The sequence below is a fragment of the Microplitis mediator genome, chromosome 5, assembly GCF_029852145.1.
Source record: "Microplitis mediator isolate UGA2020A chromosome 5, iyMicMedi2.1, whole genome shotgun sequence".
NCBI lineage: Eukaryota > Metazoa > Arthropoda > Insecta > Hymenoptera > Braconidae > Microplitis > Microplitis mediator.
Window position 1 is genome coordinate 19,834,035 of NC_079973.1, and position 12,686 is coordinate 19,846,720.

Below are 12,686 nucleotides of genomic sequence, written 5' to 3' on the forward strand. Positions count from 1 at the left end.
CCTATCATACAGATATGGTTGGAAAAAAATTCCCTTATCCTCTTAGTAATATAGATAATAATAATAATATAAATAATAATGATAATAGTAAGAGATAATATGATAAATTAGTTAATTTGTTGTGCTATCAAGCGAAGCAGCTGTACGATATTATTTTCATTCATCTCGCGAATACAAGGCAGTAAATAAAATATATTATTGTGATGATCCGAGCTTGAAGAGGGCAAAAGACAATAATAACAATAATAAAACCACTAATAAAAAATATAAGAATAAGAAAAAACAATAATGATAAAAGAGAGTACAGCAACGAGTGCGATAAGTTGAACGCCCTCATAATGACTCCGCTTACGAATGATTGAATCGAGTCAGTAGAAGAGCAGCCTCAGAGCTGCCGGCACGGTCTAGTCTCTTTACTCTACTCTACTCTACTCTGGTATCATCTTTTAACCGGATTAGGAAGCCCGGACTTAACTCTTAACTTTAAGATACGAGAGATATTCAGAGCCAAGTTAAGTAAAGGCAAACTAATAGAATTGAATCCACGTATTGCGTGATATGAGACCCGAGATACGGCATGACTTCGAGACGTTGTGTTGAGATTTAGCTTTAAGACTTTGAGACTTGGAAACTTCATCTACTACGGTAATATTTGCATCTCTTACATGTCTTATGTAAGCTAAAAGATGCATATATATGTATATATTTATTTACATTTAAGGACGGAATAAGAAAACGTGTTGCAGTCATCATGAGTGGCATATCTAAAGAATATGTTAAAGAAATCACGTTTTAAATCCTGTCACAGAGCCTCTTTTCTTTTCTACTTGTCCTGTTCTATAGACTAAAGACTAAACTATTTTTCAATGCATTCTCTGTTTCCCAGACGCGTCACACCAAATCTATCAACTGAACTTATACTTCTAAGCATTTATTGTACATGACTTAATCTTCAATCTCTTATTATTTATAAAATAATAATTTTTAATTGCGCAATTAAAAGTTCTATTGCGTATTTTTATGCAATTAGAAAAATGAAAAGAAAAAAAAATGTAATTTTTTATTTTAAAAATTAGTAACACATCTAACTGTTAATTCAGCAATTAAATATTAATGAATTTTGTAAAAGTCTAGTCGGAAGATTATTTTAATAAAATAAAAATATATATGTGTAATGTAAAGTCCAGTTATAATCGATATAAACGATGAGCACAATAATTACAAGATTCAAGTTGCATGAAATGTGTTAATTCCATAATAATATGAAACGGTCTTACGGTAAACTATCCCCATGGGTTTATTCTTATTTCTTCTATTTATCCACATAACACGAAGATGTGAAATTTCATCTACACGCGATTTATAACGTACTAAACTATATACCCAATAAATAATATAAATAATTACGGTGTATTATTAAGCTAATAAATAAATAAATCTATCGATAAATGATAGTTGTCTTAGAGCCTTAAGCTACACAGAAAAAAGTATCTCTTGGCGCAAAATAATTCTACTCGACCTAGAAAATTTTTACTTGCCCTCAGAAATTTTCTGCATTATGAATTGAAACCAAAAATTTTCTTGGAACGAGACAGTATTTTGTTGAGCCAAGAAAAAATTTATTGGGGTGAGAAACGATTTATTGCCTTGGGTCTAAAAACTAACTTGATTTTGACTCTTTGACTTGCTTTTGACTTAATTAACTTGACTTTGGCTACACTTACTTTTTTTTAACTTCCTTATGGAAGGAGAAAAATTATTTTTCTCAGCACTGAGCTTTGAGTCTAGATTTTCTATAGAATTTCTTATGGCCGATTTCTTCATGAGAGAGAAACTAGAGTTTTTTATACGGCAGATAAACTTATTCCGGGGTTAAAATTTCGATGGTTGTCTTCAACAAACCGACGGGTTCGCTATCCTATGGTCATGTATGTGTGTCTGTGAGCTATAGTACCTTCTCTAGGGGTCCTCTAGACCCAAATTTTATGTATGTACGACAATGTATCCAAAATTAAGGCGTCTGTTGGATGTTTTGAGGCCTCGAGGGTATCGACAAGTCTTTTGGAAGAACGCTAGCACATAGAAGTGAACCCGGGTCAAAAAAATAACTTAATTTTGAATTTTTGGACTTGGAGGACTTGTTTTTGACTTAATCAACTTGATTTTGACTGCTATAATTTTTTTTGATTTGCATTTAACTTTGCTAACTTGGTTTTGGCTACACTCACTTTTTTTAGCTTCAAAATGACTGTTTTAACTTAAAAATTTACGCCAACTAAGTCAAATTTAAGTCATGTTGGCTTGGATTTAACTTAAATTCAAGTCAACTAAATTGAATCCAAGACAACGTGACTTTAATTTGATTTAGTTGGCGTAAATCGGTACTAAGTAAGACAACTTAGTCAAAACCAAATGTGTTTTCAAATCATAAAATATCTTTTTCATCCTCTTCTAAAAAGTTGATGACCGGATATCGTATCGTTTTACGTCACTTCTGACTATTTTATTCGGTTGTCGATTGGTCGAATGAGATAGTGGTGGGATTTTTGAAAGAATGAAGGCGAGCGAAGCGAGCATGTTATGTCTAGTTTATTAAAAAAATAATTTAAACTTGACTTTGTCTTGGTAGACTTGCTTTATTTTCAATTTTTTTAAATCACTTCAAAATCAATTTTTTTTTTTGACCCGGGGCGCCAAGAAATTTTTTCTAGTCTTAGGAAAATTTTTCTTATCATTTCAGAATGCGAAATTTATCTTGCGCCAAGAAATCTTGTTTTTCTCTGTACAATTCAGCTAATCAACTTGTATTTTATATGAGGATACTCGCTAGAGTCATTACAGTTTATGCATACGTCTCCACACGTATTTCCTGTTGGTGACAAGACCTCTCGTTTAGTTTTATTCACGTGGCACGTGCGAGAGTTAAGACCCAACACAACACTATATGTATAACCGCGTATACTGAAGTATATATATATTTATATTTATATTTGTATACATATATATGTGTGTATGTATATATAAGCGACGAAGCGATCAAGGTAATAAGAAATATATGCAACGAGACAACAGTATTAAGTCGTAAGCATGGACGATAATTCTTTGTTGACATCCTAGTTAACTTTCTACATATATATGTATATATGTATACATATAACACTTTAATACTTGACATTATCATTATCATAACAGAATGTTTAACCTGCATTATTATAATTCCACAGTATTCGAAAATCGACATTAAAAAAAAATTAAAGTTTTTTTTCTTTATATTGAACTGAAGGTTTTAAATTTTAAATTAGAAAAAATTTATTTAACTATGATGGAGTAAATATGTATGACATTGAAATAAAAAATTGTTTATTACTTGGTTAAATAAAATTAAAGCGGCCCGGCCTCGCCTGTCATCCGGTTTATCTGGCTCTAAATTTAACAATTGTGTACTTTTATTCACGGATATTGTACAAATGTGTTTATAAATATATACATTAATGTATGTATATACAGATGTGGATAAGTATATGACGTCAAAAGAAACATCATGCGTTCAGTTACTCGTCGACGAGCAAGACTTGGTTCATGTATTTATGTAATGCGAGCAATGCGAACAGTAGCACGCGGTAGTAATGATGTGAAGAAGTAGGGGGTGGAGGGGGAGTACATCAGTACAAATAAGATGTAAAGCCAAAAGGGAGCACGAGAACTTGTCCAAGCGTAGCCAGGTTACATCCGTTTCCGCAGGAAACGCATTTGTTTCATATCAACCTCCCCTTGACCAGAAGCTGATCCGGTTCCGCTAGCTTTTCAAATATTTTCAGAATTCATATCAATATATTTATACCAATGTGTTATGACGTAAATTTAATTACAATTCTTATAAATTCTTTATAACTTCTTTCTTTTCAATATTTTGACCCTAACACAGAAAAAAAGGATCTTTTGGCGCAAAAAATTTTTAGTGGCCCCAAGAAATTTTTCACATTAGAAATAGAAAACAAAAATTTTCTTGGGGCGAGAACAAATTTTCTTGCAGCGAGAAAAAATTTTTGATGTACCTGAAGATCGCAACGTTTTTCGTGTAACGAAAATGGAAAAAATTTATGTAATTTGACTGCTTAAGGGGTAACCCCGGAGGTTGGAGGTGGCCTTAGATTTTCAGCTGACATACCAGTATCTATATGCGAAACATTTCAGAAATTTAGTCATGCAAACAGTGGATTTTTTACTTTCCAAATTTTTTCTGTTGCGCGGGAAACGTTTCGATCTTTAGAAACAAAATTCTTGCGCCAAGAAATTTTTTCCAGCCCTGAGAAAATTTTTGTCTTGAATTTATAGTACAAAATATTTCTTGCACCAAGAAATCCTTTTTTTCTATGTAAAATCAATTAATTATTAAGTGAGGCTGGGGCACAACGGAATACCTCAAAAATTATGAGTGTGAATATAGCAGACATCAAACAAATTTAAAATTATAAATAAATAGAGTAAATAATTGATAAGATTAAATTTTTAAAAATGCGCATTTAAAAAATTTTGAAACTAAGTGCATTTTTTATAAATATTATTTTTATAAATATTTACTCCATTTATTTATAATTTTAAATTTGACTGATGTCTGCTACATTCACACTCATCAAAAATTAGGTAAAAAAATTAATTAATAATTGGATTTTAATTAAGAATGTGAATTATTTTAAAATTGTTATGAATTTGGGACTAATAAAAAATTTTAAAAAATCATTTGCTCCGAAAAAGATTTTTCGTATGAAAAAGAATATAAATATCTACAGTAATTAAAACCACAAAAAAAAAAATACCAAATTTTTTTCTAGGGTATTCTAATGCGACCAAATTTCCCCCACACATATGAAAATAAAAAAAAATACATACATATATTTTTTTTGTTACTTTTAAAGTAAAATGTTTAAATTAATAAATTTTCAGATATTTTGTATTTATTAGAAAGGTTTTAAAAAATCTAAACAAACTTATTGGGCAATAAAAAAAAAAAAAAATAAACAGTGAACGTACTATTTGTGTCAAAAATAAAATAGTTAGACCTCGAAGATATAATACATTAAAATAAATTCTTACACAACAGATCGTTGGATCAATGTCATGATCAATAGGATCAACTGTCCAATAATAATAAATAAAACTATCCTATCCAATATATTGTATACCATGTCCCGTATACCCAGCATGAATATATACATATATACATAATATTGTGAAGTTACTATATACAGCACAGATTAATTATCCAATTGGAGCTTACAAAAGAGCACACGAGTATTTAACTCAAATACATTCGTCTTATATACACGATTTAACAATGTCCGGAATCTGACCCCAAAATTCTAGCGGATAATCGCCGGCAGTTTTGCGCCAGACACATGTGTTACACACATACATTTTTTTTTACTAACGATTTATTTGTCATGACCCGCATACTCAGGTTAATTTGGTATAATAAAATTTTTTTAAACTCACTGTATAAATAATGTAAGAGCAAAGTCGGCAATAACAGCCGGTACCCGGTACCCGGTAGCCAGCAGTCGGCTTGTGATCAATTACGCTAATGAAAATAGTAAGTTGGCGTATAAGTTTACTATTAAATTATTCCGATAAAATGTGTTATTTTTTTTCTTTTTTTTTTGTTAATTGCGTAGGAGGTTTTAAAACTTGTTCTGGATAGTAAGTCGAGTTGAGAATTGTTACAGTGGAGTCGACGGTCTAGTTATAGTTGTGTTAATTAATTCTTACAAACTCTAAGTAGACTAGACTCATTTGCCGTGTCGACAAATCTGTGACACAAGAAACACCTGTACTGCTTTAATAGCTTTGCTAAGAGATTACACCGCCACCATAAGCTAAAATTTAACAATTTATACAGCAAACTTTTTTCAATTTAATACTAATCTACACAGTTAGAAATTTTGTGTATTTGTGTTAAAAAATTATTTGGTGTTGATTTTTAACACAGAAATCTGTTAATTCAACACAACCCGTTTGTGTTATTTTACTTTAACTGATTTTTTATGTTAAATGATTAGAAAATCTGGAATGTAAGACATTGCTTGTGTTATTCGAATATTAACACAAAATTTGTGTTGTTTGACAAAGCATTGTAGCAGTATTGTCTGCAGGGAAATTTGGATTACAATTGATTTACAATTAAATATATACATTTTACAATTAAATTTAGATAACTTTAATATCTTTTTGACCCGGTTCAATTGTTCGCTAAATTGACATAAGTTTTACTAAGGGTAGATCAGTATACTTGAGTTGGTTAGGTTATCTGCTTATGTTTATTAGTTGATTTTGACGCGAAAAATGTGTTAAATTTACACAAATGTTCTGTTAAATGTACACAAATTTTCTGTCAAAAGAACAGATTTTATGTGTTCAATTTTATTTAACATAAAATTTGTGTTAACGATCAACACAAGCGCAATGTGTTGAATTAACACAAAAATTTGTGTACACCGTTTGCAACAGACGATTTGTGTTGAATTTAACACAAAATTTCTAACTGTGTATGATCAGATTCAATGATTTTTTTATTCTTATTTTACAGGAGGATAATTCATAGCTCCGTTTTTTAGAAAAATTACAGAAAATCGGACTAATTGTTTGCTAAATTGACATAAGTTGTACTAAGGGTAGATCAGTATACTTGAGTCAATAAAAATAACACATTTTATGTGTTCAATTATTTAACATAAAATTTGTGTTAAAGATCAACACAAACGCAATGTGTTGAATCAACACTAAAATTTGGGTAGACCGTTTGTAACACACGATTTGTGTTTAAGGGCATTCTAAGACAGTGGGGGGCCACTTAAAAAATTTTCAATGACTTTCAACTGTCATAAGTGTATCCAAATTTTTATCAATTAACAAAAAAAAAAATTACAGCATTAATCGAAAAAAAGACGATTTCGCCGAGATATAGATTTAAAAAACATTACTTGCAGTTGACATCAATTAGGAGTTAAACGAAATTTGTTGAATAAATTTTGGCCTACATCCCGTACGAAAAAAGTATATATCCGGGATATATACGGGCAAAATTGAATATATGTCTCATATATGCGGCATATATTCAAATTTGCCCGAATATATACAGATGTATACTTTTTCCGTGTGGAAAAATTAAAAAATTTAAATTATAAAATTGACGACGATTTTACTAAAATTTATTTAAGAAATTTCTTTCAACTCTTAATTGACACCAATTGTAATTATTTGTTTTTTAAATCTATATCCCGGTGAAAATGTCCTTTTTTCAATTAATGCTTTAATTTGTTTCCAATTAATTGATCAAATTTTGATACGCGTATGACAGTTTCCAGTCATTGAAAATTTTTAAAAAGTGGGGGGCATTAATGCCCTTTAATTAAACCCAAATTTTCTAGCTATGTAGATAATTACTAAAGCAAATTTATTCACTAAATCGGTATTGATATTTTTTGTTGATAAAAAAATATATAAATCAAAGATTATTTTGAAGTAGTGTTCGACGATTAAAAAAGAAAGATAAGTTTAATGAGAAAGTATATTTCAAGTAAATGGTGATGGAGAATATAAACCACATTTACTTTATTAGGCGGTCCAGGTGCAACTACTTGAGTTAAGATACCAGTAGATGCTGGAAACAGCTTTTGCCTCCGTACCTCCAGACTGCGTCTGTTGGTTGCGTGCTATGCAAACGAGAGACTTCTAGACTTGGTTCGCCTTGTGGAGGTCATCTTGTTGCAAAACTCGTTCCTCGCGGCTATTTGCCTTTAGTTATACACTATAACCGAGACGCCAAATGAGAAAACCCACCGAGTCTACGACCGACGACGTCGTCGGCTCTCCTTTTATTCATTCAGCTAATATATGTATATAATATATAAATGCACGCATTTCATATATTGGTTTATCGAAGATTTTTTGAAAGTTATTTAAACTTCTGCGGACTTATTTGCAATGGCTTTGTGGCATATATGGTCAGCGGAATAAAAATTAAATTTTTTTTAACCTATTTACAATAATAATAATTCAAGTTATTCATTTTTAAATATTTTATTAGCTAATAAATTTTTTACTACAGTTTTTTTTAATTTTAATTTTTACCTCAAACAGCTCAATAAATAAAACCGCTTACCTGAAACAAAAAATTATGATAATTAGTTTCAATTAAAAAATCTCAACAATCAAGTGAATGCATAAAAAAATTTTTCACAATAAAAATTAGTATTGTTTATTAAAAATATCCATTTTACTTTCTAATTTTAACTGGGCATTGTTTTAAAAATTAGTAAATTCTGGTTAAATCCTAAGCGTACTCACATTGTAAAAAATTTGCGGAGTGAACGCGGATTAAATCCGGAGTGAATGACTTTATTTTTTAATCCCTTCGGAGTAAAATTTATTCCAAAGGGGAGTTTATTTTAATATAAAACTTTAAAATAAAATCCAGATAGTTTCGAAATCACTCTGCTAAAAAAAAACAAACTCTTTTTTTACTCCGAATGCGGAGTGATTTTTTTTTTAAACTCCGAGTGACGGAATCGCTTTGAATTCACTCCCGATTTTTTACAGTGTATTAACCATTAGATGAAAGACGTATAATCTGTATCGCCTTATAATTTACGTTGCATTAATATATAAAATAACGGCGTACTAATATATAGATAGGGTATGGATTATGAGTATAGACATAGATAAAGTTATATATGTATTATATATCAAAAAGATAGAAACATAAATATATATAGACGAAATCGGGCGTGGTGGCAAGACTAATATAAGTTAAGTTAATATATATACATGGACAAAGGGTGTGGGCCGAAAATTGACACGTTCTTATACACCCACCCGCAAGAAGACGAGCCTTAAGGCACGTCCTTAGCTGGCATCGTGTCTCGATCCTTGTACCAAGTATACTCGATTTATAATGCAAGTAAATCGTCGTGTGGGTGTTTGACTAATAATCGTGTATTAAAGTATTAAAAAATAGACAAAATAAAATTAAAAATATTTGATTTTTTGCTGTGTCTATAATATCATATTATACATATGTATATATGCATGAATAAATGGACTTATGATCCTTAGAAGATTTAACGAACGTCGATAGCTCACGCGATCACGTTTCAAGCGTGCCGCATAACACTTCCTACTAGTATATAGATATATATCCCACTACTAACTGCTAACTACATCTTTCGTATCTTCTTCCGCCATGTCGACTCCATTAATCCCGAGTATAAGTATAAGTATTTGTGTTATATGTCATGAATGTATGTATGTATGTGTGTTTTTATGTGTATATTCGTGACAGGTAGCGATATACGCATTTAAGTCGTCACGCGCGTCTGCCTATGGCCTTTTCCGCAAAATGACGAGTAGAGCAAATGCACTATTGTAAATTGTAACACATAAAACATTAAGTTGGTAATGTGTGCACATATTTTGTGATGTGTAAGAAATCAAAAATAAACGAAACGAGACGAAAGATGCAACAAAACGTTAAAAAATAAATTGATTCGACCAGACAAACTAAACGAAGCACAGAAACGTACGTACATTTATTACGGGACAATGAACGGGATAGGTGCCAAAGATGGTATCAAAAACACTCTTTAGAACTGATTTTTAATTCCTAGAATCCATTTACGAGGCTTTTATAGATTGAGGTGAAATGTCTGTACTAATTAGTTCAATTAATGGTACATTTTTCTTCTTTTTTTTTCAAGTGCATTGAACTATTATAAGTAAAGGTGTTTGAGAATTTTTTAAATAGATGGTAATAATTATTTTGTACTTGCTATTTTAATTAAGTTTTAATTAAATTTATAGCTAATGAATGAGAGAGTATAAAATGATAATTATTTTTCCTATTATTACATTTAATTAATTTATTTTACTTTATTTTTTAGAAATTTTTTTATCGTTTTAATATAAAATGGCAAATAAAAATAATCTTAGACAGTTCGACCATATTGTTAGCAGAAAACTTGAATATTAATCAAATTTATTTTAATGAATGTTCCCGGGTCCAAAAAATAACTTGATTAGGACTTAGTAGTCTTGGTTTTGACTTAATTAACTTGACTTTGGCTACACTAACTTTTTTTAACTTCAATATGGAAGGAGACAAACTATTTTTCTCAACACCGAGCCTTGAGTCTGGATTTTCTATACACTGTTAAAAATTCCCAATAAATTTTACTATGGATGCATAGTAACACCAGACTATAAGAAAACTGATTCAAAATTTACAAGTGTCCCATAGTAAACGTATGCGCATAGGCCACAATCGTGTAGTTTGCGCATACGTTTACTATGGGAAACTTGTAAATTTTGTACCAGTTTTCTTATAGTCCGGTGTTACTATGCACCCATAGTAAAATTTGTTGGAAATTTTTCACAGTGTAGGGTTCTTATAGAATTTCTTAGACGACAATGTGGCCAAAATTAAAGTGTCTGTTAGATGTTTTGAGGCCTCGAGGGTATCGACAAGTCTTTTGGAAAAATGATAGCGCATAGAAGTGAACCCGGGTCAAAAAAAATAACTTGATTTTGAGTTTTTTGATTTGGTGGACTTGCTTTTGACTTGATTAACTTGATTTTGTCTGATACAATTTTTTTTTTTACTTGCATTTGACTTTGCTAACTTGATTTTGACTGCACTTACTTTTTTTAGCTTCAATATGACTTTTTCGACTTGAAAATTTACGCCAACTAAGTCCAATTAAAGTCACGTTGACTTGGATTTGACTTCAATGGCTTAAATTTAAGTCAGCTGAGTTAAATCCAAGAGAACGTGACTTAAATTTGACTTAATTGGCGTAAATAGGTACTAAGTAAGACAACTTAGTCAAAACCAAATGTATTTTCATATTTTAAAATATGTTTTTCATTTATTAAAAAATAATTCAAACTTGACTCACTTTTGTCTTTCTAGATTTTCTTTATTCGATTGTTTTGAAATTACGCCAAAATCAAATTATTTTTTTGACCCGAGTTGGCAAAATTTTATAAATAAAATAAAAACAAAAATTATTTTTTTAAATGGATGAGCAGCTGAGTACAAAATATAATCTTATTGAAGCATACTATACTGTATCGAAGACATGTGTTTAGAGTTATAAGAAACACAAGAAGGTATCGTTTGGGATGATAATAATAATAATCATCAAGGATTGTAAGGATATAATGAACCTTAACCGTTACTTTTGAGTCGAGACTATATATAAAAGATGATCAGACAATATAAATATATAGTGAACGCAAATACGTGAATATATATATTTATATTTTATATACAATGTAATATGTGTAGATGTACACAAAGTAACAACGTCTTTTAAGAAGCGACTAATGCCCGGAGTATTGCACTTAAAGTTTCTTTACATCAGTTCAGTAATTGAATGTAATTTAATGGCTCGAATTGAACATAATGTACGTTATTGAATTTTTATGAAAAGATGTCGAAACAATTTACAAGCCAGTGAGACTTTAAATACTTAACGCTAAAAACACACATCACTGCACCTTTCCCTTTCGGCTATTTAACCCCTTCATGATCTTAAACGAGTCTTTGTGACCTCTTTTAAGTCATAGTTTTTTTAAAGTTTTTTTCGGCATCCAAGATCACTCGCCGGCTTGTGTGATATGTCCTCGAAAGTACATTATTCAGGCAAACTTGGGTCTGATGTGATGCCCTTTCCCTTTCCCCCTTTCTCTTTTTTCCCAGTCAACTTGATATCTTTTTTATTATAATTTGCCTTTTTGTTTTCGCTTTTTTATTACGAGCATTTCACATGACAGTTGCCTCTTCCTTCAAGACCTCTTTTATTTTATGTAAGGCAGTATGTCGTACTGGTACTCACTTTAGTATTATTTCATCATCATCATCATCATCATCATCTTACCTTGCAGGGAATAATGTTAAGAAAAAGAAGACACTTGTAATGTAAATTAAGACCACCAACGTTTTAATAAAAAATTATATACTTGTTTATTAAAGTAATAAATATATCATTTTTATTTTTCCAAACGATTCATTATGATATTAAATTTTTTTTTTCGTTTCTTTTCAGTTAAATGTTTTTTCATTTAAAAATTTTATTCTAGAGCGATAATTTTTATACTTGGCTCGAAGAAATTTATATCAATACGTTCTTATACAATACAATATATTTTTTTTTTTTGAATAAAAAAATAGATTAGAATTCTAAAATTAACATACTTTTGTTTAATAGACAAAAAAAATTCTGGGTGCAAGAAATATTTCGCACTATGAATTGAAGACAACAATTTTATTAGGACTAGAAAAAATTTCTTGGTGCAAGAATTTTTTTTCTCACCCTTAGAAAATTTCTGTTTTCAATTTATAATGCAAAAAAATTCTTGGAGCTGTTAAAATTTTTTGGCGCCACGAAATTCTTTTTTTCTGTGTATTTTCGAGCGCAGTTTTGAAAATTGAGGATCAGAAATTTTAAATCATACTTTCAGTTATGAATAGAGCCGGGATTTTTGCTTTGATTCAAAAATAACAATTAATAATTGATGTTAACTTTTTGATATTCCGATGGAAATATTGGTCGTATAAAAAAATTTTTTAAGCAAAAGCTGTAGAGAATTTAACTTTATGAAAAAAATGTCTCTTATAATTTTTTATAGAA

The 12,686-nt window shown here is 30.1% G+C and overlaps 1 protein-coding gene across 3 annotated transcripts in view; it reads right to left on the bottom strand.

Annotated features, from left to right (window-relative positions):
• LOC130667701 (rho GTPase-activating protein gacZ) overlaps positions 1 to 12,686 on the bottom strand; it is an 88,717-nt gene that overhangs the window by 47,023 nt on the left and 29,008 nt on the right. The window contains exon 2 of one of the 3 annotated variants that reach the window (XM_057469491.1): positions 8,128 to 8,158. The exons of the other annotated variants lie outside the window; for them this stretch is intronic. The gene's annotated coding sequence lies outside the window, so the exon portion shown is untranslated. The remainder of the gene's footprint in view (positions 1 to 8,127; positions 8,159 to 12,686) is intronic. 3 annotated transcript variants of the gene reach the window in all.